Source organism: Vombatus ursinus, unplaced genomic scaffold, assembly GCF_900497805.2.
Source record: "Vombatus ursinus unplaced genomic scaffold, bare-nosed wombat genome assembly UNPS02014779.1, whole genome shotgun sequence".
Taxonomy (NCBI): Eukaryota; Metazoa; Chordata; class Mammalia; order Diprotodontia; family Vombatidae; genus Vombatus; species Vombatus ursinus.
In genome coordinates this window covers 6,873,997-6,900,922 of record NW_020954557.1, presented here as the reverse complement: position 1 = coordinate 6,900,922, position 26,926 = coordinate 6,873,997, and the positions used below count along the sequence as shown (strand labels likewise).

General features: G+C 35.0%; 1 protein-coding gene across 1 annotated transcript in view; it reads left to right on the top strand.

The window, feature by feature from the left end:
* Window positions 1–26,926, top strand: part of LOC114045873 (polypeptide N-acetylgalactosaminyltransferase 13) — an 816,024-nt gene that overhangs the window by 377,091 nt on the left and 412,007 nt on the right. The gene's annotated exons all lie outside the window — the stretch shown is intronic.

Genomic DNA, 26,926 nt, shown 5'->3' with positions numbered 1-26,926 from the left:
ATTTAACTGCAGTAGAATTCATTCAGAGAATGAGCTTAAAGGACTGTTGTTATGCCAATTTCAGGGCTCAGCTTTCTTGCTGGACCTTAGCTCTGAAAAGCAAGGTGTCTCCTAATAGTAAAAAAAAAGAGAGGAGTAAAAAGAAAAATAGTCTTTTGGTGGAAGTCCTGATATTATGTATGTGTAAATATGGATGGGTTCTTTGGGGATGCATATCAGGAAATAACTACATAAAATCCATAAAACAAATTTCAATAATTGTAATGTGCATATATGATCTAGTTAACTTTACTAAACTTTTCATCCTTTGATATCCATATTGTTACTATAATATAAAAAAATCCCAAAGCTGTCATTTGAGTGGTGGGCCAAACAGCAATTTAAAATATATGTGTATATATATATATATATATATATATATATATATATATATATGTATATGTATATATATATATGTATGTGTGTGTGTGTATATATATATACTATATATATACATACTATATATATATATATATGTATATTATGGATTATGGATTTAGGATCAAAGCTTTTCCATCTCAGCCACAGGTCTTAAATACTGACTCAGAATAAATTACACTACAGCTGTACCCTTTACATCTGTCAAACACAGTAATTTGTATTGAAGTAACAGTTTTTAGCTGAACAATCAGGACCTCTGATACCCCTGAACTTATTCAATATGTATATGTTCTTGAAATATATAGCAGAGCAAAAACTATGATATTTGAGATTAGAAATGGATGAACTCCTGGCTACATTCACATTATTCCAGCATTTATTTGAACAGGCAAAAAGACTCAGAAAAAATCCAGACCCTGACATATCTTCACACCATTAAAGTACCTTTGCTTCAATAAGTCATGGTGAGCCTTCTTTTCCTGTCTTCAATTTAATGGACTCATAATATCATAGTTCCCTAAAATGGCAAGGTCGACATGCTTTCTTTTGATAAATTTGATTTGAGGATTTAGCAGGTGTTTGGTTGGTTGCTGTCCTTCATTCTTGAAGAGAACCACAATGACTTCACTATGTTAGAGTCAGGCTAAAGTATGTCAGACTATGGCTAATCAGACAAATACAAGTTTGGAATGCTCAACCACAGGTCAAGTACAAACAGTCCATGTGAACATTTGGAGAGAATTCTCTAAATCTGTGCATCTCACATTTCTCTTGAGCTGTTTCAATTCTACACTGCTCATAGAGCACAGGACCTTCTCTGATAAAGGCATGCCATGCTGGGTGGTCCTGGGTTAGTGTGTCCCATGTCACACTATCAATTACGAAGTTCTTAAGAGAGACCTTGAGAGTGTCCTTGTGTTGCTTCTTCTGACCACCATGAGAATGCTTGCCCTGTGTGTGTCCTCCATAAGATAGTCTTTTTTGTTAAGTGTATGCTTGGCATTTGAACAACGTGGTCAGCCCATAGAGATGTACTCTCTGCAGTAGAATCTGAATGCTTGGCAGTTTAGTTTGAGAAAGGATCTCAGCGTCTGGTATCTTATCCTACCAGGTGATCTTCAGAATCTTCTTAAGACAATTCAAATGGAAGTGATTCAGTTTCCTGGCATGGCATTGGTATACTACCCAGTTTCACAGGCAGACAAAAATGAGGTTGGCACAATAGCTTTGTAGACCTTCTGTTTGGTAGTCAGTCTAATACCTCTTCTCTACCACACTTTCCTTCAGAGCCTCCCAAATACTGAGCTAGCTCTGGCAATGCATGCACCAACCTCATTATCAATGTGTACATCCCTAGAGAGTGTACTTGAGAAGATAAGTGAACTTATCCACAGCATTCAAAACTTTTCCATTAGCTATAAACAATGGTTCCACATATGGATGGTGTGGTGCTTCTTGATGGAGTTACTATGTTTTCTTGGTGTTAATTGTTGGGCCAAAATTAGCACAAGCAGCAGAGAATCGATCCATACTTTGTTGCATCTCAGCTTCAGGATATTCATTGAGCTCACACTCATCTGCAAACAAAAAATCATGCACCAACACTCTCTCCACTTTGATCTTGGCTTGTAGTTGTTTTTTTTTAAGTTGAAGAGTTTATCATCAGTGTGGTAGTTGACCTCGATGTTCTGTTCATCCTCATTGAAGATGTTTGACAAAATGGGTGAAAACATGCTAAAAAGCACGGAAGCAAACACACAGCTTTATTTCACTCTATTGGTGATTGGGAAAGCATGAGAGCATTGTCTATTATCCAGAACTTGGGCAAGCAGGCCATAATCAAATTGATGTACAATACTGATTAACTTCTCTGGACAACCAAATTTTTACATAATTTTCCATAAGCCCTCATGACTGATGGTATCAAAAGCCTTGGTCAGATCTACCAATGTTGTGCACAGACCTCTGTTCTGCTCCTGCCATTTCTCCTGGAGTTGTTGGGCAGCAAATACCATATCAACCATTCCTTGGCCCCTTCTGAAACCACACTGGCTCTCAGGTAGATGACCATCTTGCAGGTGAAGGATCAACCTATTAAAGAGGTCTCTGGCAAGAATCTTGCCAGCAATGACTAAGTCACCCCTGTGACTGTCACAGGAAAATCTATTTCCTTTACCTTTACATAGATGGACAATGGAGTCATCCTTGAAGTCATTGGGGATAACCTCCTCTTGCCATACAACCTGAAAAATTTTAGTCAGCTTTTGTATGAGCAATGGACCCCCTACTGTGTAAATCTTAGCTGGAATAGAATCAGCATCAGGTGTTTTGCCACATGAAAAGAAACTAATGACATTCAAAACCTCTTCTTTAAGCCAGGGAGGGTTTGATTTCAACCTCAGTGATCTTGTGACTTGAGCATTGATTGATGATGGTCTTTTGAGAACACTCTAAAAGTGCCCAGCCCATCTCTCTAGCATCATCTCCTTATCACTAATCAATGTGGCTCCATCAGCACTGAGTAGTTGAGATGCCTCATAGGGCTTTGGCCCATAAATAGCTTTCAGGGCATCATAAAAGCACATTAGATTGTTACTATCAGCATAAAACTAAATTTCATCTGCCTTCTTATTGGGTCAAGAATCTTGTATCACTCTAAGTTTTGCTTGTACTTTACTTTTGATGGAATTAAATGCTGTTTTCTTAGATTTGGATGAACTACCCTTCTGGTAAACACTGTGGAGTTCTAATTTTTTCATGTAGCAGTTTCTGAATTTCCCCATTATTTTCTTCAACCCATTCTTGATATTTGTGAGTGTTCTGTCTCAGATGAGCAAATGTAGTGCTGTACACCAAATCTGAAAGAGGCCCACTCCTTTTCTGCTCCACTGTTGCCAGCTGTGTGTTGGCTCAACTTTCCCTGCAAGTTAGCAACAAACTGTTCCCTTTCAGAGAATTGATCTCATCTGTTGACATTAATTTTTCTGTTAGTCATTTTGCTTTGGGGCTGCCACTTTTGTTGAAAGTGAATATTTAGCTTGGAGAAGATAGTTTTGGTGATGAGAAGGTCATGAGATGCACAAGTCTTCAGTAGTAAGTGACCATTGCTGCTGCTGTTTCCAATTCCATTCTTCCCAAGGACTCCTTGCCATGTCTGGTAGTCTGATCTTACTCTAGCATTGAAGTCACCCAGAATTATAAGCATGTCCTCTTTTAGCACATTGATGAAAAAGTTCTCCAGGTCTTTGTAATTTTTTTTTCACTTTATCAGATACCTATTATGTGTAAGGTTATGGGCTAAGTGTTAGAGATACAAAGGCAATATGAAAAAATAGTCCCTGCCCTCAAGGAGCTTACATTTACCTGGGGAAGTGAGGTATAAATTTTACATACATAAAGATGTACAAGGGTACATTCATTTAACTAGGCCAGGTTCAGAACAGATAGGAATTCCATGAGCACTGAGGTAGATTCCCCCAAACTGAATCTAGGGTACTATTTTGGGTTTTCATTGAAGGCCAGAAGCAGACAGATTTTCAAGCCAGTCCCAGCCATATGATATGGATATTCCAACATGACTCAGATGGGTGATGACAACTGTAACCAGTTGTTCTCTGTAGGTTTATCCTTAATTAGGGTCCATAAACCCTTGAACAATTTGACCCATAAAAGTGATTCATATTCAAGCAAAATGACTTTTCTGGGGGGGCAGAGCCAAGATGGCAGAGGGAAAGCAGTGACTTGCTTGAGCTCCTACCCCAAACCCCTCCAAATACCTATAAAAATGGCTCTAAACAAATTCTAAAGCAGCAGAACCTACAAGAAGACAGAGTGAAACAAATATCCAGCCAAAGACAGCCTGGGTGGTTGATCAGAAAGGCATATCACGCCAGGAGGGGAGAGGAGCACAGTTCAGGGTGGGCGCACAGGCCACAGAGACCCTGGAGCAGGCCTCAGAGGGCTGAATTGCGGGCAACTGTGGCGGTTTCCAGACTTCTCAACCCACAAATGCCAAAGACAACTTAGAAGGTCAGTGGGAAAAGTCTGTGACTGCAATGAGAGAAGGAGCTAGGTCTCAGCCACCCCCGGGGCCGCGGCTGTTTCCTGAGCTTCCAGCCCACAGATTGAAGGAGAATCAAGTGGCTGTTCAGAGGGGGATTGCAGGGATCTCTTTGCCAGTTCTGAGGCAGGAATCTTTTGCTTTACCAGTGCTTGGATCTGGGTCACAGTTCTGAGGGGTGGTCCTGGAGTGAGGAGGAATGCTAGTGTGGTGAAGTTTATTGTGGCAGTGGAGAGAAAATACCTCGCCCCTTATCATAGCACCTTGGAAGAACTGAAAATTTCCAGGTCCCTAGAAGTATCTCTGAAAACAGCTGTACAAACCCCCGAAGCTTGGGACAATACATTCTCCACATTAGAAGCAGACTTTTATTTTAACAAAGAGTTTAAAACTCAAGTAATTGGCCGGGATCATAAGTAAGCAGCACAAGAAGAGTCAGACAATATTATCTTACTTTGGTGACAAAGAAGATCAAAACATACAACCAGAAGACGGCAATGAAGCCAAAGCTTTTACATCCAAAGCCTCCAGGAAGAATATGAATGAGTCACAGGCCTTGGAAGAGCTCAAAAGGGATTTTGAGAAGCAAGTAAGAGAAGTAAAGGAAAAACTGAGAGTTTTGCAAGAAAACCATGAAAAACAAGTCAACAGCTTGCTAAAGGAAACCCAAGAAAATACTAAAAAAAAAATACCTTAAATAAATATCCTAACCCAACTGTCAAAAGAGGTCCAAAAAGCCAATGAGGAGAAGAATGCCCTAAAAAGCAAAATTGGACAAATGGAAAAGGAAGTCCAAAAGCTTACTGAAGAAAATACTTCCTTAAAAATTGGAATAGAGCAATTGGAAGTTAGTGACTGTATGAGAAATCAAGACGCTGTAAAACAAATCCAAAAAAATGAAAAATTAGAAAACAATGTGAAATATCTCATTGCAAAAACAACTGACCTGGAAAATAGATCAGGAGAGAGAGAATTCAAAATTATTGGACTATCTGAAAGCCATGATCAAAAAAAGAGCCTAGACATCGTCTTAAAAGAAATCATCCAGGAAAACTGCCCTGGTATTTTAGAACCAGAGGGCAAAATAGAAATTGAAAGAATCCACCAATCACTGTCTGAAAGAGATCCCCAAAGGAAAACTCCTAGGAATATTGTAGCCAACTTGCAGAGTTCCCAGGTGAAGGAGAAAATAATTTACAAGCAGCCAGAAAGAAACAATTCAAGTATTGTGGAAAAACAATCAGGATAACCCAAGATTTAGCTGCTTCTACATTAAGGGACCGTAGGGCATGGAACATAATATTCTGGAGGGTAAAGGAGATGGGATTACAACCAAGAATCACCTACCCAGCAAAACTGAGTATAATCCTGCAGGGGAAAAATGGTCATTCAGTGAAATAGTGGACTTTCAAGCATTCTTGATGAAAAGAGCAGAGCTGAATAGAAAATTTGATTTTCAAATACAAGACTCAAGTGGAACATGAAGAAGTAATCAGGAAAGAGAAAATCATAAGACACTTATTATGGTTGAACTGTTTATATTCCTGCATGGAAAGATGATATTTGTAACTCATGAGACCTTTGTCAGTATTAGGGTAGTTGGAGGGGAAAAATTATATGTACATATATATAGATATAGATACATAGATAGATAGATGGCACAGGCTGAGTTGAAAATGAAGGGGTTATACCTGTTGAATAAAATTAAGGGGTAAGAGAGGATTATACTAGGAAAAGGAGAAAGGAAGAGGTAGAACAGTGTAAATTATCTCACAAAAAAAAGCAGAAAAGAAAAGGCTCTTACACTGGAGGGGAAATGGGGGAAGGTGAGAGGGAATGAGTGAATGTTATTCTCATAGGATTTGACTTAAGGAGGGAATAACCTACACACTCATTTGGGTATGGAAATCTGTCTTACCCTACTGGAAAATAGGGGGAGGAAGGGAACAAGAGAGTAGGAGGATGACAGAGAGGAGGGCAGCTTGGGAAAGGGGGTAATCAGAAGCAAGTACTTCTGAGGAGGGACAGGGTCAAAAGAAAGAATAGAATAAATGGGGGGGTGGGATAGGATTAAGGGAAATAGAGTTAGTTTTTCACAGCATGTCTACTATGGAAGTGTTTTGCATAACTACACACATATAACCTATATTTAGTCGCTTGCCTTATCAATGAGGGTGGGTGGGGAGGGAGAAAGGGAGAAAATTTGGAACCCAAAGTTTTAAAAACACATATTTAAAAAAATGTTTTCACATGCAACTGGGAAATAAAAAGTACAGGATATGTGGTACAGAAATCCATCCTGCCCTACAGGAAAATTGAAGGGGAAGGGGATAAGAGAAGGGAGGGAGAGATAGAAGGGAAGGCAGACTAGGGGTATGGATATTGAGAATGCATTCCATCTTGGGGTCAGGGGAGGCGCAAGATGGAGTGAATATTTGGAACTCAAAATCTTGTGGAAGTAAATGTTGAAAACAAAAAATAAATAAATAAAAATTACCATAATATAAAAAAAACCAAAAAATATTCAAACAAAACCCTGCCTCTTTGTCAAAAAAGTATTACATTGGGGCAGCTAGGTGGCACAATGGTTAGAGCACTGGCCCTGAAGTCAGGAGGACCTGAGTTCAAATCCAGCCTCAGACCAAACACTTGACATTTAGTAGCTGTGTGACACTGGGCAAGTCACTTAACCCCAATCGCCCAAAAACAAAACAAAAGAAAGTATTATATTGCCTGTGACTTATCCCTGCCCCATCTAAGGGATAGGATTTGCCTCTTGATAGTTTCTGCTTCAAAAAGGCTTCCAAAGATCTGTTTTAGCTTAAAGGCAAAACTCTCAAAGTCAATTAATATGCTTCTATTCTCTTTCAATTGAGTGATCATTTGTAGGGTTCATAATGATAAGTTAGAATTACCTATTCAAATTAGGTTGTTAGGAAATTCCACAGTTTCAATTTTGAGGCCACTAAAATATAGTTCCTCAGATATGTCCAGAATTTTTTTTTTGGTATTTCAAACCAAATGGCCCGAAACTGGGAAATATGTCAAAATACGGTCAACATCAGTTCTTACCATTTTTCCTGGTAACCACTTGAACAGAGAAACCAGTGATTTTTATTAAGGATTTCTGCATTCAGAATAAAGTTCTGAGATTCACTGCTTCAGTGCCCCTAGCAAAGATCTCATTCTTTCTACTGAGATCCTTGATACCATAGTCTGCAGAAGAAAAAAACATTGATGTTGTAACCTAGGAGGTGGCAGAGTCAGGGGTTTACCTGAGAAGAATCTTGGGTGATATTGATAATTAATGCTATCCTGGGAACTTTTTGAAAGTTCAATTGAATTAAGGAGATGATTAGGAAATGCAGTAAGTAGCATTTTCCCATAAGAGACATATAAACGAGGTCATAGAACTTTTGATATAGTAATTACGTATGGAATGGGTATGTTTAATTTGCATGATTTTTGTTTTTAGCATTTTTTTACCTTCTAGGCTGTTCTCATTTTCAAGCATTTTTTTCTACTGGTTTAGGTACACCTTAATCCCTTCAAATTATGTCAGCAGTGAGATCTGGAGAGTATGTAGCCTGATAAATGTATTCTATTTTGATAATTATGTGCTTTAATTTTGATCGCTTTGAAAAGTTCCATTGTTGAGATGTGTGTGGAGGAGAAATACAGGTCCATTTTCTTCTTACTGTCAAGATCTTTATACTACAATAATAAAACTCAGGAATTGGTAAAAGCCAAAGAGGTTGACTATGAATTGGCAATTAATATTCAAAAAGGTGTATTGTAATAGCAATGCAAACTCTTTTCAGTTTGTTAAAAATTGAATCATCTAACCAGATTCCAAACCACCCACTACACAACATTGATTCTAGGGACAATTAATGGATTAATGATGAAATTAAGACTGTTTAGTTCTTATTAGAGTAAAGGTCAAAAATAAATTATTTAGAGAGTTCAAAGCAGGAAAAAAAAACATTCAAACTATTGTTTTGGGAAGACTCAGAAAGAGATTCAAATATAATTTGAACTTTAAGACATTTGGCATCAGTATGTGACAGGTTAGAGTCTGCCATAAAAACTGATGATAGAAACAATTTTTCAAACTAAAATGTAAGATCATAAAAGTATTGTATCTGCTACATTTTAAATCTGTTTCTTTTGAGTTTCTCATCCTCTGGTGAAACACTCACAAATGCTGATATTGATGCCCATCAGAGGCAGGCTTGCTCTCAGCAGAATCCAAGATGTGAACTGACTGTGACTGGATTTTCAGATTTAATAGTACAGGGTTATTCAAGCATGAAATTACCTCCTTCATGTAGGGCAATCCCCTTTTGCCTGGCAAGTCAAGGCTTAAAAACTTGATTTCTACTGTGATTACAGCTGTTGACCCAACCAATTATTGCTAGAAAACAGAGTCAAGCATTTCTGCCTTCTACTCTGGAGAAAATAACTTCTCTTAAAAGAGTTCAAAGGTGTGAGGAAATGTGTGACATATCTCAGAATCACATTAGGTAATTAACATTCTTGGTTAAAATGCATTGAGTATAATTATGGCACAGATGGAAAATGATATTCTAAGATTTCTGTATAGTTTTTAATAAACCACAAAATAGTTGAAAAATAAAATAAAATATTATAAATTTTACAAGAAGTAATTTATGTCACTAATCTTAAAACAAAATATCCTACTTAAGGCCTCTAAGAAGTGAAGTCAAATGTATGAATCTTGTCTTTTGGAATATCTTTGAAAAACATCCTTCTACCTCTGCTTAAACTTCTTCAGTGATAAGGAACTTACTAATATATGAAGCTAATCATAACGTCTTTAGCCCACTCTAATTGTTGAACATTCTTCCTTACATTAAGCCAAAATTTACCTCTTGGTAATTTTTAACTATTCATCATAGGTATCAAAGAGTAATTAGATTTAAAACTGGATCTAGAGTTCCTCTTCACTTTCTTCCCACCTCAACCTTAGATTCCTCAACCTAAAACCATGCTGGGAAACTGAAAGGCCAGTCTTTCAACTTATTTTGACTATTTTCAGGCTTCCTCCACACTTGCAGGCAGAGTTCAACCATTCTCATCTTCGTTGCTTCCCTCCACTTCTTCCTGCTCCTCTGTGTGCATTATTTTTCCCCATGAGAATGTAGGTTCCTTTATAGACAGGACTCTCTATCTAGCTTGCCTTTGTATCCCTAAGACTGAATGCATTGCTTCACCTAGAGTAAAGGCTTAATAAATACTCTATTAATCTATTCCAACTCTCTTATTTTGCAGTTTGGGAAACTGAAGACAAAATAAAAGATTAAATGAGTTTCCAGAAGTTTCATAGTTTTAAATTTGCTGAATTTCAACTTTAAAAGTCAAGTCTCTTTGCCTGGATGGCCTTTTTTCATTAGCTAGTGCTTTTTGTGGACAGTTTTGATTCATTTTATAATTCAAAATGTTCCTAAATTTCTACCTGCAAAAGTGATGGTTCAAGCATGTACTAATACTATTACTTACCACCACATTTCATAATCCTACTAAAACTGCAAGTAAAAATCCCATTTGGGGAGACTCCTTCCCTAAGGAAAAGAGACATTTGTATTAGGTATGATTTACTATAATCACCTTTGCTTGCATGTTGAGTTCATAAGTTTCTTTGAAGGATAGCTGCTTATAGCCTTGTAAGTTTGTACACTAAACGTTCAACAGATATTTCTTTCTTTTGCAATGTTTTCAAAAGGTTTCTAACTTGTCTGAATGTGTGCATAGATACAACACATAAACATGCATATTCTAAGACAGTGATTATTCAACAATTTCAGGGTGGTAGAATCTTTTAGTTTAAACAAAATTTGTCACAGAAACTTTGTTGTAAAATTCTCTAAAATTAATGTTTTCAAGTCTATTAACATACAATACAAGGTTCATTTTAAAATTTGCATTTTTGGGCTTCTGTTCAGCAGTTTGAGAAACAGTGTTCTAAGGCAATGTTAACTTCTGATTTCCTAAGCATCTTTATTAGCACCTAAGCTAAGTAGTATTATTGCCCTCAGATAACCCCCACCTCCCAGTATCTCTGACTGTATGTCAGAGATTGCATTATTTATAAGGACCACCATATATTTCCTCAGAAAACGGGCACCCGCAAATGAGGCCTTTGAGGATATTGAATATCTGTCAGGAACTCTCCAGTCTGCCCTTTATCTAGATGTACATGAGGGGGCTTTGTTTACTTTCTTACTCCCCGCATTGTTTTTGTATTTTAAATCCAGCCAGCTATAACACATATCATTCAATAAATTACGTTGTGTGTGGTTTTTAGTAATGTGGAGATAACATGTATCATATCACTATCCATTTTGAGAATATTTAAAGGCAGCTAGGTGACTTAATGGATAGAATGCTAGACCTGGAGTCAAGAAAACCAGAATTTACATGTAGCTTTAGCTATTTACTAGCTGTACGACCCTGGACAAATCACTTGACCTCAGTTCCTTGACTATAAATGATCAGGAGGGACTAGTCATTTCTTGAATGTCGTGGAATGAATCCTACAAAACTATAGGGTATCTTTATTAAACATTTTTTTATTTGGTGTTGATTTGGCCAAATGAGAGTTATGAATAATAAATAATAAACACAATATTCTAGATGAGAGTGCTAGTTAAAATCAGCTAATACCCAGATGACTTGCTAGGATATGCTATCTTCATTTATAAATTGCTACCCTTTGTGTTTCTTGTCATTTTTCATTTAGTATTTTATTTTTCCCTAATTACATGTAAAACAATTTTAATATTCATTTAAATTTTTTTGAGTTCCAAATTCTGTCCCTCCCTCTCTGTAACCCTCATTGAGAAGGCAAGTGATTTCATATAGATTATACTGTGTAGACATGCAAAATATATTTCCATATTAGTCATGTTGTGAAAAATATATAGACCCCCCCAAAAAATAAGAAATATAAAGTTAAAAAGTACACTTTGATCCATATTCAGACTCTATCAGTTTTATCTCTGGAGTTGGATAGCATTTTTTCATCATAAATCTTTTGGAGTTGTCTTCGATCATTTTATTGCTGAGAATAGCTAATTCATTCACAGCTGATCATCTTACACTATTGTCACTGTATACAATGTTCTCCTGGTTCTACTCATTTCACTTTCATCAGTTCATATGAGTCTTTCCAGATTTTTCTGAAAACATCCTGCTCATCATTTCTTATACCACAATAGTATTTTTTTAATTATATACTCTCTCAGCCATTCCCCAATTAATGGGCATCACCTCAATTTCATTTATTTTTTGCCATGAGAAAAGAACTGCTATAAATATTGGTGTACATATAGATCCTTTTTCTTTTTGGTTTATCTCTATTAAGACATAGACCTAGTAGTGGTATTGCTAGGTCAAAGGGTATGCATGGTTTGGGGCATAATTCCAAAATGTTCCACATAATGGTTGAATCAGTTCACAACTCCACAAATGGTGAATTAATGTCTTAATTTTCCTACACCTCCTCCCATATTTGTCATTTCCCTTTCCTACATTATTTTAATTTGCATTTCCCCATCGATAATGATTTAGAACATTTTTATATGGATACACATAGCTGATTATTTCATCGAAAACTGACTTCATAAATTTTGATTATAAATTAGGGAATGGATTTTATTTTTATAAATTTATCTCAGTTCCTTATATATTTGAGAAATGAGGACTTTTTCAGAGAAACTGGATTCAATTTTTTTTTTTCAAACCTGGAAAGACTTACTTGAACTGATGCAAAGTGAACAGAATTAGGAGATCATTGTAAACTGTAACAGCAATATTGTACAATGAAGGACTGCAAATGACTTAGCTCTTCTCAGTAATAAAATGATCCAAGACAATCCCAAAAGAATAATGATGAAGCATAGTGTCTATTTCCAGAAAAAGAACTGATATTGTTTTAATCTGAAGTATACTGTTTTCACTTTCTTTCTTTCTTTCTTTCTTTCTTTCTTTCTTTCTTTCTTTCTTTCTTTCTTTCTTTCTTTCTTTCTTTCTTTCTTTCTCTCTTTCTTTCTTTTTTCTTTCTTTCTTTTTTCTTTCTTTTTCTTTCTTTCTTTTTCTTTCTTTTTCTTTTATTTGAGTCTTATTGTACAAAAGGACTACTATGGAAATGTTTTACATGATTGCACATGTATAAACTATATCTGATTGCTTACAGTCTCAGGAAGGAGAGAGGAGAATAAAGAAGAGAGCCAGGGATTGAATTTGGAACTCAAAACTTAAAACAAAAAGCAAATGTTTAAAAGTTGTTTTATCATATAATTGAGGGGAAAATAAAAATATGTATTAAATAAAAATAATAATAATATTAAAATTGAGTTGTGATTACTAACTATATTTCCCTTGATGCTAATTCCCCTCTATTTATTATATTCTCTCTCTCCTGTCACCCTGTCTCTCCTCAAAAGAGTTTTGCTTCTGACTACAAACTGCCTGAATCCATCTTCCCTGCTATCTACTTTTTCTTCTTTTTGCCCTTTCCCTCCTATGTTCCTGTGGGGTAAGGGAGGTTTCCTTTTTTAAATTAATTTATTTATTTTTAGTTTTTAACATTTACTTCCATCAGATTTTGAGTTTTAAAATTTCTCTCCCCTCATTCTCCTTCTCCCTCCTCAAGATGGTATACAATCTGATATAGGCTCTACATGTATATTCATATTAAACATATTTTCACATTAATCATGTTGTAAAAAAGAATTAGAACCAATGGGAGGAACTACAAGAAAGAAGAAACAAATCAAAAAAAAAGAAAAGAAAAGAGAGAGAGAGAAAGAGAGAGCAAATAGTATGCTTCAATATTCATTCAGACTCCATAGTTCTTCCTATGGATGTGGATATCACTTAACATCATGAGTCTTGGAGTTGTCTTAGACCTTTCCATTGCTGAGGAGAGTTGATTCTATCAGTTAGTCATTGAACAATGTGGCTGTTACTGTATACAATGTTCTCCTGGTTCTGCTCACTTCACTCAGCATCAGTTCACATAAGTCTTCCCAAGTTGTTTTCTGAAGTTCACTTGCTCATCATTTCTTATAGCATAGTAATATTCCATTACATTCATATACCACAACTTGTTCAGCCATTCCTCAATGGATGGACATCTCCCCAATTTTCAATTCTTGGCCACCACAAAAAGAGCTGCTATAAATATTTTTGCACATGTGGGTCTTTTCCCCATTTTTATGATCTCTTTGGCATACAGATTTAGCAGTTGTATTTCTGGGCCGCAGGATATGCGCAATTTTATGTTCTTTGGGCAAAGGTCCAAATTGCTCTCCAGAATGGTTGGATCAATTCACAACTCCACCAACAATGCATTAGTGTTCCAATTTTCCCACATCTTTCTGATAGGTGTGAGGTGATACCTCAGAGTTATTTTGATTCACATTTGTTTAATCAATGGTAATTTAGAGCATTTTTTTCATATAACTATAGAAAACTTTAATTTCTTCTTTTGAAAACTGCCTGTTTGTATACTTTGACCATTTCTTAATTACAGGTGGTAAAAGAAGTTTATATACCCAATTTAGTGTGTATATCATTCCCTCTCTGAGCCAATTCCAATGACAGTAGTGTTCAAACATTCCCTGCTACCTCCCTTGTCTTCCCCTCCATTGTGAATGCTGTTTCCAATCTTTTTTGTATGAGACAATTTACCCCATTCTATGTCTCCTTTTCCTTTTCTCCTAGTACATTACTCTTTCTTACCTTTTAATTTTTTTTTTATATCATCCCATCATATTCAACTGTGTCATCTGTGTGTGTATGTATGTGTACACACACACACTTTCCTTCAAACTGTCATAACAATGAGAAAGTTCATTTGAGTTATAAGCAGCAGCAGCATCTTCATATATGGTTCATATTCATATAAACAGTTTAACCTTATTAAGTCCCTTATGCTTTCCCTTTCTTGTTTACCTTGTTATACTGCTCTTAAGTCTTATATTTGAAAGTCAAATTTTCTATTCAGCTCTGGCCTTTTCATCAGGAATGTTTGAAAGTCCTCTATTTCATTGAATATCCATTTTCCCCCTGAAGGATCATTACTCAGTTTTCACTGGTAGGTTATACTTGGTTGCAATCCTAGCTCCTTTGCTCTCTGGAATATCATATTCCAAATCCTTTACTCCTTGAATGTAATAGCTGCTAAATTTTGTGTTTTCCTGACTGTGGCTCCATGATGCTTAAGTTATTTCTGTCTGTCTGATTGATGTATATTTCCCCTTGACCAGGGAGCTCTGGAATTGAGCTATATTATTCCTGTGAGTTTTTATTTTGAAATCTCTTTTAGTAGATAATCTTTGGATTCTTTCAATTTCTATTTTACCATCTGGTTCTGGAATATAAGGACAGTTTTCTTTAATAATTTCTTGAAAAAATAAAGATGTCTAGGATCTTTTTCTCATCATGATTTTCAAACAGTCCAAAAACTTTTATATTATCTCCCCTGAATCTCTTTTCCAGATCAGTTCTTTTTTCCAATGAGATATTTCACATTGTCTCATATTTGTTCATTCTTTTTGTTTTGTTTTATTGTTTCCTGATGTCTTATGAAGTCATTGCATCTTTTTTGCTTAATTCTAATTTTTTTGTTGTAATTATAAAAAATTTTTTTGTATTAGTCATTTTGTACAAGAAGACTTGAATAAAAAATGACAGAAAGTGGAAAATAACATCTTCAGTGGGTATTCAAGCAATATCAGTTCTTTCTCTGAAGGCTGATAGTACACTTCATATTTAGGCCTTTAGGAATGTCTTTGACCATTGTATTGCTGAGAACAGCTAAGTCACTTATAATTTTTCATCACATGATATTATTATTACTGTATACAATGTTCTCCTGGTTGTGTTCACTACACTTTGCTTCAGTTCATTTCCAGGCTTTCCAGGCTTTTCTGAAATCATCCTGCTTTTATTTCTTATAGAACAATAATATTCCACCACAATCATAGCTTGTTTAGCCATTCCCCAATCAATGGGCATCCTGTCCATTCCCAATTCTTAACCACAACAAAAAGAGCTGCTATAAATATTTTTGTACAAGTAAGTCCTTTCTCCCTTTTTTTTATATCTTTGATATATAGACCTAGCAGTGGTATTGATGGATCAAAGAGTATGAACAGTTTTATAGCCCTTTGGGCATAGTTCCAAATTTCTCTCCAGAATTAGATCAGTTCACAGTGATTACATTGGGAAGGTTTCTGCCTTTTCCCCATTATCAATAATGCTTACTGATAGTTGAAGATAAATATTACTTATCATTTTAAGGAACATTCCCTTCATTCCTGTGTTCTCTAGTGTTTTTAGTAGGAATGAGTGTTGTATTTTGCCCAATGGTATTTCTGCATCTGTTGAGCTAATCATATTATTTCTGTTGGTTTTGTTATTGACATGAGCAATTATGCCGATAGTTTTCCTAAAATTGAACCAGTCCTACATTGTTGGTATAAATCCCATCTGGTCATATTGTGTGATCCTGTTGACACATTGCTGAAATCTCTTTGCTTGTATTTTATTCAAAATGTTTGCATCTAAGTTGTCATGGGCTGGAAAATTGTTTCATCCCATCCTTTTGTGGGTTCCACTGCTCCAGAATTTGATTTGAATCATTATTTAAAATTGTTCAGACAGGTTTTGGAGAAACCTTAGGTGAGTCCCTACCTTTTCTCAGTTATCTTAGCTCCACCCTTATTATCATTCTTCAAAATACTCTACTTGTTGCTTTTTTTTAAAATTTCTGATGTCTGTGCTCTTAAAAGCTAAAGTCTAGCTGGGATTATAGATAGGAAATTGTGTTCCTGGGGCAATTTCATTTGAGATATTTCAATATTGAGGGTGGGGGAGTTAATGACATAGAGGGTATTACAACAAGAAGTTCAGTTATGCCAGGAGAAGAGATGGCCTGTCCCTTGGAGAGTCTGATCCCTTCATTCACCAAGGCTCCAGGGGAAGTTGGTCCTTGAGATACAAGCACCATGGTAACAAAAACTGAAGAAGGGACTCCTGGCAATGATTACATAAGCCAGCACCATTCAGACTAGCATCATTCAGGAGAAAGGTACCACTGCCCAGATGCTCATGTCCTAGAGCAAAGCTCTAATCACATCATTCTAATTGTAACTATGTGGCCCTATCTAAAACTTGCTCATTTAACTGAATGCTGATTTGCACAATAAAAGCTGTCAATAATTCATTCAAGTCAACCCTACTCTCATTCAGCAAACTTATCAGAGGATTTAGTAGAATGTTTCTTGTTGCTTCATATGCTATCTGCTTATACCGGTGAAAGATCCCTAATTTTTTTTTGGCTAGGCAATGAGGTTAAGTGACCTGCCCAGGGTCACACAGCTAATAAGTGTCAAATGTCTGGTCTGAGACCGGATTTGAACTCAGGTCCTCCAGACTCCAGAGCTGGTGCTCTATCTACTGCACCACCTAGCTGCCTCAAGATCCCTATTTTCTATGGCATATTTATTGCTGCCTTTGAGAACATTCAAAGTGTAATTCAGATTTGCAAGAAGTCAGTTGTTACCAAAGAAAAATATTTTTATATGCTACTACCCATACCTTCAAGGCATAAAACTATTCCTTCCACAAATCAGTCAAATATATGAGTTCTGCTGATAGTTTTTGGGTTGATTTAAAATGTGGGATAGGCTACAAGTAGACCCAGGGGGACTATAAATATCATCTCATGACTCAAGGTAGTTCCTAATTTCAAAATCAGTGTAACAGTTGGACATGTCTAGAAATAAGAAAGGACTTCAACTAAGGGTTGGACATTATTGGAAAAAAAATATAGGTTGGAAGGTTCAAAGGTTGGTAAGGCATAATAGATTCAGGAGCTAAATTAATATGGATACTTTATAAACATGAATAGGATTAGTAATAATAAAGGGTTAACCGGTATTGATTGTTTTGTGGAGAACATTCATAGGGGTGGGTAGACAGTTACTATATTATATATATATATATATATAAAATATGTCAGGAAACTAGTACACTTAAACAATAAGTGAAAAATACCTAAATTTCAGAAGAAAACCTGAAAGAGAAATATATAAACCAATCTGACACTCTTTGAGGCCATTCTGTAATCTGCACATTGGAAAACCCTCAAGTAGAATTTACTTTTTAAAAATCATTTGAAATTCCCCTCATAAAAAATAATGACTTCTCAACTATTTATGTCTTTCTCATCATGTACCAACAACTGTGTTTGTGTGTGTTTATGTGCATTTTCCAGTCTTATAGAATTTGAAATGACCCCCCAAAAGTAGAAGATGACATGGGAAAAATGACTAAAATATATCACCACACTTAAATTTATTCAATTAGTCATCATGCATTAAGTCACAGTCAAGATGCTCAGGACATCAATAAACATATATTAAGCATTTGCTATGTTCTATGCACACTGCTAAGTGCTAGGAATAAAAATGTAAGCAGAAGGAAAGACAGGTCCTGCCCTCAAAGAACTTCCATTCCAAAGGGGAAAAACAACATATAAAATGAAACTGAAAATGAAGAGAGTGGGTAGGGAGAGACTATCCTTTAAGGCTCAATGAAGAAATGCAAGTCCAGAGAGATGTCTAGACTGGGTACTTTCCATAAATGGATATTCTAGGAAGAACCATATAATGAGAGAGAGAGAGAGACAGAGAGAGAGAGAAAGAGAGAGAGACAGAGAGAGAGAGAAAGAGAGAGAGACAGATTTATCACAGAAGGAAGAGGAGACTTTTGTGGTTTGAATTCCAGGATGAAGTTATATTTTAGGATGAAGAGGTTACAATGACATGGAGGAGAAGTTAGCATAAAATTAGCAAACAAATTTAGAGATGTTTTTATAATCAAAGAAATTGTCCTAAATTTTAATGTTCAAAATGGTATTGTGGTAAAGTCTTTGCCATAACAAATACACATTTACCTCTTCCTCTGAGGTTGACTAAGTGGCAGTGTAGAAGTAAAGTCACTGAATTTGAAGGGAAAAGGTTCTATTGTGGGCTCTGACAGCAAAGAACCTGGGAGAAGTCCCTTTGCCTCTTGGAATCTCTTTCCTCTGCTCTAAAATGGGACTAACATGTACTAATCACAAGTTTGTTGAGGATCAAATGAGATAACATGGGTAAAGTGCTTTTATAACATTAAGTAAACGTGAATCACCATATTTCACCACATAATCATTGGAGGTTCCCCCCCCCCAAAAAGTGGAGTGTGACCATTGTGTAAAGCTTTTTTTTAATTGTGCCAGTATTACTTAAAAATCATTTATTCCTAAATTTTATTTGGTGCAAAATTAGGATGCACAGAATACTCATGAATATACGTTAAAATTGAAAACTGACAATGCATGTGCACTGAGAATTCTAGGTTTACACGTGGAAGAGATAAATGCATTTCTATATGTCACTGGTGAATATATTGTTTCCCTGTTGATCTTTTAAGTAGTATGTCAAAGAGAATTGTACCATGTGATGATTACATGAGGAAAGCTTATAAACCAATTTTTGGAAAAAAAAAACAGGATGCAATGGTGACAATTATGCAGTGAAATATGGTACTTTTATAGCCTGGAATATCCTTGCTACTTGATTTTTGGCCATTTCTTATTTGAACAGTGTTTAAAAGGCATTTAGAGCTTTAATTCTTGAACATAATAATTTAGTCTTGTTTAGACTTGGGTGTTAAAATTTTTAATTCCATTCGGCAAATATTTGTGTTATATGCAAGACATTTCATCTTCTCATGATGAGTATTTTCTGAGGCTATCCATCATACCTGGAACACCCTCTCTCTTCATCTTTGCCTCTTGGCTTCCCTGGATACCCTCAAATTTCAACAAATATTCCATCTTTTATGGTAAGCCTTTACCAATTCCTGTTTTTTTAAAATTTTTATTGATTTAATTTTTAATTTGTGGAATAAAACAAGCATTTCCATAACACAATAGAAATAAAAAGATGATTACACATGAAACTGCAAATCTATTATGAGCAATTTGCTATTCCTTTTAAATATGTAATAAACTTCTCATATAAATTTCTTTTTTTCTTCCTCAACCTTACAGATGGCTATCACTAGATATAAATATGTATGTGTATACATACATACATACATACAGATATACACACATATATGTAAAATCATTCTATACATGTTTCTATTTATTAGTTCTTTCTTTGGATGTGGATGGTATCTTCCTTCATATGTCATTTGTAGTTAATTTGTGTATTTATAATAGTCAAAATGACACATTTGATCAAAATTGTTTTTAAAATAATATTGTGTTACTATACTCGTTTTGCTCTTCATTATTTCATGCAAGTCTATCCATATTTTTCTAAGATCAATGAGCTCATTTCTTGTAGGACAGTAGTATTTCATCACAATCATGTATGACAACTTGTTTATTTATCCATTCATCAGTTGATGGGCATCCCTGCAATTTCCACTTCTTTGCACCACAAAGATAGCTATTGAAAATATTTTAGAACATATAGGTTCTTTTCCTTTTCCCCTAATCATCTTTGGAAATAGACCTAGTAGTGGTATTGCTGGGCCAAAGGTATAAATGTAGTTTAATAACAATTTGGGCATAATTCCTGATTGCTTACCAAAATGGTTGGATCAGTTGACAACTCAACCAACCGTGAATTACTGTCTCAATTTTTCCATATTCTCTCCAATAGTTGTTATTTTCCCCTTCAATTATTTTAGACAACATGTTAAGTGTAAAATGATATCTCAAGGCTCTTTTAATTTGCATTTCTCTAACCAATAATGATTTAGAACAATTTTCATGTAACTATAAAGTGTTTTTATTTCTTCTTTAAAAAACTTCCTGTTCATATGCTTTGACCAAATATCAATTGGAGAATGACTCATATTCTTATAGATTTGATAAAGTTATTTATATATTTGAGATATGACTTTTATCTGAGAAACTCTCTGTAAATCTCCCCCCAATTTTCTGCTTTCCTTCTGATCTTGGCTACATTTATACAACTCCTTTTTAATTTGATGTCATTAAAATTATCTATTTTATACCTCACTCTGCTCTCTATCTCTTATTTATTCATAAATCATTCACCTTTACATAAGTCTGACAAGTAATATGTTCCATATTCTTCAAATTTGCTTGTAACATCTCTCTTTCTACCTAGGCGTATATCCATTTTGACCTTATCTTCTTAAATGGTTTGGTCTATGCCCAATATCTACTATACTGCTTTCCAGTTTTCCAAACAATTTCTTTTTATCAATAATGAATTCTTCTCTGAAAATCTTGTCTTTATATTTGTCAAATACAAGGTTACTGTATTTAAAAGTTACTGTAAATTTTATGTCTTTTCTGTTCCACTGATCTCCCTTTCTATTTCTTAGTTTTGATAATTATAGCTTTATGATACAGTTCAAGATCTGGTACTCCTAAATCTCCTTCCTTTATATTTATTAATTATATCCTTTGATTTTCTTGAGTTTTTGTTCTTCCAAATTAATTTTGTTATTATTGTTTCTAGTTCAGTAAAATAACTTTTGGTAATTTAATTGAGATGGTGTTGAATATATTATATTCAATATAATATAATAAATAATATAATACATATTATAGAATAATAAAAAATATACTATAATACATTCAATACACTATATAACAAGAATAACTAGTTCTTGTTAAAGCTAATGCTTTTCGTCTGTTGATTTCCCTCAGTTCATCCTGTCTAGATCTTGTTGGCGCATAGTTGTTTGTATGTTGTCTCCTCCGTTGGATTGTGAGCTCTTTGACATCAAGGATTGCCTTTTAATTTTCTGTGTATCTTCATTGCTTAGTAAAGTTACATACCAGGTACTTAATAAATGCATATTAACTGACTACTTCAGTATGCAACATGCAAAACAGAAAAGCAACAATGAAACAATTAGTAGGAATAAGTAAATTTTCTTATAGAAGAAATTATATATGCTGAGCCTTAAAGGAAACTAAGTAATTCTAAGAAACAGAGGTAAGGAAATTAACATTACAGGCATGGGTAGACAGCACAAAGATACAGTCAGAGGAGTTTGAAAAACTGTGAGCTGATCACTTTAGCTGCAATGTAAAATGGGTAAAGAAGAGTCATATGAAATAAATCTGGGTGGATCCAGAGTGTGAAGGGTATTTTACATCTTGGTTTAAGGTACAGTACTTCTCTTTTGCCCAGAGATAAGTGACCACTGGGAAGGGGGGAGGGGTTGGAATGAGCAGGGTAGTGATTTGGTAGCTGAGTGGAAAGTATATTGGAGAATGGAGAGACTTGAAGCACATGTACCAAACCATATGCTATTAAAATTGTCCATTTGAGAGGTGGTAAGAACCAAAATATAGTTACAGTGTCCACATCTTAATCACTCTTTAACTTTTCACACTGCAAGCTACCTCCATCATTCTAGATGCTCTCCTTTCCCATGGCTCAAATGATGGTTCTCTTCCAACTTGTGGATCTATTATATATCAGTCCCTTTTGCTGAATTATTACTCATGTCACATCCCTTAACCATGGATTTCTTTCCAAAATCTTTTCTGAGGTCTTTTTTCTTCTTTATCTACACTATGTTTTGATCTCAGCAACAAGTTCAACTTCAAGTGTCCAATTTTTATCTCTATAAAAATTACTCTCAAATCTATATAGCTAGTCCAAATTTCTCTCCTATGTTCTAGTCTTGCATCAGCAACTGCCTTCTAAACATCATCACTTGGACATGCTGTAGAGTATCAGATTCAACATATCCTAAAAAGGATTCATTATTTCTTCCATACTAATCCAATCCATTCTCTAAGCTTTGATATTTTTATTGAGAATATTTTCAATTACCCAAATTTTGACTTCAAAATCATAGTTATCTCTTTTTTATCCCTTCTTTATCACTTACCACCTACATGACAAATCAAAAAGCTTAAATATTACTATCTGGGAAATAATAACCAAAAATTTTTCAGAACTTCTGAATATACACAACAAGACATTGTCTGAGAGAATCCATTTTGTGGATGAGAACAGACACAAAACAACCATCTATAATTCAATCTTTCTAAGACATATACTGATTAAATTAAGAAATATTCATGATAAATGCATTTTGCAGGCAGAAGGAAGGCAATTCAAATGTCACAGGATTATTCTATATTTATAAGAAATTGAAGAAGGAAATGAAATAATACGTTCTTAAAAGCAATAGAGTTCAAATTGTAACACAAAATGATATATCCTGCAAACCTGAGCCTAATTGGAAAAAAAAGATACAGGTTCAAGAAAAAAGAGACATTTGAAGCATTACTAAAAAACAAAAAAAAGACCAAGGTGAGCAGGCTATGTAATTTATAAACACCTTTCATAGGAGCACAATAAAAGTGAATTAAATACAATTAAGTAATTATCAATAAATAATACATAAAGAAATTATCTATTGTTAATAAATTATTGTTTCTATGAAAAGAAAAAAACAACCTAAATACATAGAGCAATTAAAGAACAAACCAAAAAGAGGTCATCAAAGGGAAAAGGGATGTAAGAGGCTAAATGATTTCAGGGAAACTTTATTCAAGAGAAGCAGAGGTAGAAGACATTGATCTGAGGCATCATGTAGTAAACTCCCATTGCCCTAGAGGGAAATGAATATCTGTCGTGGTGAGGAATATTCGAGTAGGAGAATTAAATACTGAAAGGATGATAATTCCTATTGTCTGTTGGCAAGAATATGGAGCTATGAAAGAAGAAAGTGAAGGCAGCATAGCACAGCATAGCATAGACTGAAGGTAGGGGAGCAGAAGCAGGGAACCTCAAGACATTATTAGTTTCTGAAATATTTGCGCATTGGGAGGATGACCTCCCTGAGATGATGTTATGTTATAAGCAGTTTATACCACCAATAGAAGGGCAATCAGAACAGAGTTCCAGGAGAAAAAATAAATGGAGAAAGGGATCATATTACCTTCAGAATAAATAGGAAAGGGAATTTATGCCACATAATTTGGGACACACAATAATTCTCCTATGCAATGCTATTTCTTTCTGACACTATTCCTCCCATGCAACTGCAATAGCCTTCTGGTTAATCTGCTTGCCACAAGTGTCTCCAAACTCAAGTCCACTCTCCACTAAGCCACCAAAGTGATTTTCCTAAAGCACGAAACTAACCATGTCACCTCCCTATTTAATAAATACAAGTGACTCCCTATCATATCAAGGATCAAATACAAAATTTTCTAGCATTCAAATCCTTCATAACACACCTCCCTTCCTTAACTCTCCAAAATCTGCTGAACCCACCAGTTTCCCATATAAACATACTCTTTGATTCAATGACAGTGGTATCCATCTCCCAACTCTGGGCATTTTTACTGGCTGTCTCGCATGCATCGAATGCTCTCCCTCCTGATATCCACCCCCGTGATTTCCCGGCTTCCCTCCAGTCCCAGCTAAAATCTCACTTTGTATAGCAAATGTTTCATAAGCCCCCTTCATTCTAGTGGCTTCCCTGTTAATAATTTCTTCTTTATTCTGGATATATCTTGTTTGTACATAGTGGTTTACATATTGTCTCCCTCATTAAATTGTGGCCACTCAAAGGCAGAACTGCCTTTTACCTTTCTTTTTATTCCCAGTACTTACCATGTATCTAGAACATAGTAGGCACTTAATAAATATTTTTTGATTACCTGACAACGGAATAAAGAGGATGGGGAAAGCTATGAAAAGGCAATAAGATAAAAGCTGGATAGAAGAAGCAAATCAATTTTGAATCTCAGAACTTTTAACCACAGTGATGAAGTCTGAGTAAATAAAGAAGGGGCAAATTAGACAATAACCTATGAATAAAACCTTTTTTCAGATGAAAACATCTGATGCAGTCAAAATAGTACTTGGGGGAAAATGTATAATCTCTAAATGCATCCATCAATGAAAGAGAAAGAAGAATAGGTCAATGAATTAGGCATGCAACTAAAAAAAAAAAAAAACTAGAAGAACCAATTAACAATGCCCAGTTAAACACAAAAATGGAATTCCTGGCAATCAAAGTAGAAATTAATAGAAGCTGTCTTATGTAAAAACAAATAAAATAGATAAACCACTGGCAAATAAAATTCAAAAAAAGAAAGAATCATATTAAACATATTTCCACATTAGTTATGTTGTGAATCAGAACAAAAGGGAAAAACCACAAGAAAGAAAAAAAGAGAAAATGGTATGCTTTCTTCTGCATTCAGACTCCATAGTTCTTATTCTGGATGTGGATAGCATTTTCCATTATTAGTCTTTTGGAATTATCTTAGATCATTGCATTGTTATGAAGAGCCAAGTCTATCAAAGTTGATTATCACATAATATTGCTGTTGCTGTGTACAATGTTCTCCAACTATGCTCACTTTACTTAGCATCAGTTTTTTCCAGGTTTTTCTAAAATCCACCTGCTTATCATTTCTTATAGAGCAATAGTATTCCATTACATTTATATACCACAGCTTGTTCAGCCATTTACCAGTTGATGGGCATCTCTTCAACTCCCAATTCTTCACTGCCACAAAAAGAACTGCTATAAATATTTTTGTGCATGTGGGTATTTTTCCATTGTTTATTATCTCCTTCTGATAGAGACCCAGTAGTGCTATTACTGGATCAAAGGGTAGGCACATTTTTATAGCCCATTTGGCATACTTCCAAATTGTTCTCCAGAAAGGTTAGATCAGTTCACAACTCCACTAACAATTCATTAGTATTCCAATTTCCCCACATCTCTAACATTTATCATTTTCCTTTCCTGTCATATTAGCAAATCTGATAGGTGTGAGGTGGTACCTCAGAGTTGTTTAATTTGCATTTCTCTAATCTATAGTAATTTAGAGCACTTTTCATATGACTATAAATCACTTTAATTTCTTCCTCTGAGAACTGCCTGTTCATATCCTTTGTTCTTTATCAATTGGGGAACGACTTGCATAATTTTTACTTGCCTCTCTATATATTTGAGAAATACAGCCTTTATCAGAGACACTGGCTATAAAAATTATTTCCTAGCTTTCTGCTTTCCTTTCCTTGCATTTCTTTTCATAAATTCCCTTGATATTCTGGACCTTTTGTTCTTTCAGTTGAATTTTGTTATTACTTTTTTCTAGCTTTAATTTTTTTTGGTATTTTGATTGGCATGGCATTGAAAAAGTGAATTAATTTAGATAAAATTGTCATTTTTATTACACTGACTCAGCCTATCATATGTGCAAATGATGTTTTCCCAATTATTTAGATCTGACTTTATAAGTGTGAAAAATGTTGTGTAATTGTGTTCATATTTTTGATGGGTTTGTCTTGACAGTTACTTTAAATGGAATGAGTGTTTTGTTTCTGACCACCACCTCCCTCAGCCTTCCCTCCCTTCTATAAGCATCCCCCTTTCCTTTTTTTCCCTTCTCTCCTCCTTCTTCTCCATACAGTAAGATTGATTTCTATAACCAATTGAATGTGGATTTTACTCCCTCTTTGAGTCAAATCTGATGAGAGTAAGGTTCAAACAATGCTCTCTTCCTCCCTTCTTTTCCTTTGCTGTAATAGATCTTTTATGCCTCCTCATGTAATATAATTTATTTTATTCTGTCTCCTTTTCTCTTTTCCCAGTACAACCCATTTTCACCGCCTTAATTTTTTTATATCATCAAATCAAAGTCAACTTATGTCCACACCTTCTGTCTTTGTAAACCCCTTCTAACTGCCCTAATAAAGGTATAGTCCTCAAGAGTTGTATTATTATCTTCTCATTTAGGGAACAGGCTAACCTTATTTAATAACTTTTTTTCTTTGCTGTTTGTCTTTCCATGCTTTTCTTGAGTGCTGTACTTGCAGATTGAATTTTCTGTTCAGCTCTGGTCTTTTCATCAGGAAAGTTTGAAAGTACCCTATTTCATTGAATATCCAACTTTTCCTCTGAAAGATTATGTACAATTTTATTGTGTAGTTGAATCTTGGTTATAATCCAAGCTCCTTTGCCTTCCAGTATATCATATTCCAAGCCCTCTGATCCTTTAATGTAGAAGTTATTAAGTCCTGTGTTATCCTGACTGTGATTCCTTGATATTTGAAGTATTTCTTTTTCGCTGCTTGCAGTATTTTCTCCTTGACTTCATAATTCTGGAATTTTGCTAGAATATTCCTTGGAGTTTTCATTTTGAGATCTCTTTCAGGAGGTGATTGATAGATTCTTTCAATGACTATTTTCCCCTCTGGTTCTAGGATATTCTTAAATTATCTCTCCTGGATCTATTTCCCAGGTCAGTTGTTTTCCAATGAGCTATTTTACAATTTTCTTTTTTCTTTCTTTCTTTCTTTCTTTCTTTCTTTCTTTCTTTCTTTCTTT